The 998-nt window shown below is 39.1% G+C and overlaps 1 protein-coding gene across 1 annotated transcript in view; it reads right to left on the minus strand.

The window, feature by feature from the left end:
* Positions 1 to 998, minus strand: part of ATM (ATM serine/threonine kinase) — a 74,893-nt gene that overhangs the window by 32,099 nt on the left and 41,796 nt on the right. The gene's annotated exons all lie outside the window — the stretch shown is intronic.

Consider the following 998-nt stretch of genomic DNA (forward strand, 5'->3'; position numbering starts at 1 on the left):
AACAAGCCCAGAACAAGGACAAGAATGTTGATAATGCGCCTCTTCCAAAATTACACTTCTGTGAGAGGTGAGGGAAGCAAGAAAAGGAATGAGAACAAAGTATTTATTTTATTATTTATTTATTTGTTGAATTTTTAGCCTACCCTCCCAGCCAAGGCTGGTCCAGGGCCTGCCCCTGAATTCATTGTGCATAAAAGCAAAGGAAGGAAATAGCACCTAAAGATCCATACTATGTAGCTAACTTTAGTGTTAAAGACCACAAAACAGATACCAGGGTAGGATGGAGAGGGAGACGCTGAAATATCCAAGTCGTGCCATGCTCCCGTCAATGCAAATTCAGTTCAGATTTGGACAGAATGCTCACTTTGTAGTTTTCTTTGGGAATGGTATCAACAATTTCAAAGCCATGCTACAGATTTTTATGAGAACAAAATGACTTTCAAAAATATATCCTGAGATTTTAAAGCTTACACTTTCTCATTCAAAGACAAATGTCAAACCCTAGAACAGCTTTTTAGAGACTGAACTTTGTAATGTCAATTATGGTGATGAAGGTTTTCTCAAAAAGATCACTTGGCTGGAGTTCAAATTCCTCCACATACCACACTCATCACAGAATATAGCTGCTTGGGTGCACTATAGAGCAAACCTAGGTTGCAGAACTTTAGAATATAATTGTTGTAATTACATTCAGTTGATAAGTGTAATACCTTATTGTAACGAAAGTCAGACACCAATTTTGCTTGCTTGTTTAAAAGGTTGCTTGAAATTCCTTGGTTCAGGCTTCAAGCCTGGTTAGGCCCTACACTGTCTCACAGAGTGCGCTTATGATAAGCTAAGAGGTGCATGGAATTTTCCCTAGAGACAGAGATAGAATTTTCCCTAGAGACAGCTGCTGTGCTCTTCAGTACCGGCCTGTGAGCAATTAGCCAATTAGTGCATTCCAGAATACTTAACACCTGTGTGTAGGGGGAATGAACCTTTACAATTGTATTTAG

The sequence above is a fragment of the Gekko japonicus genome, unplaced genomic scaffold (genome assembly GCF_001447785.1).
Source record: "Gekko japonicus isolate JY-2015 unplaced genomic scaffold, Gekko_japonicus_V1.1 scaffold1956, whole genome shotgun sequence".
NCBI lineage: Eukaryota > Metazoa > Chordata > Lepidosauria > Squamata > Gekkonidae > Gekko > Gekko japonicus.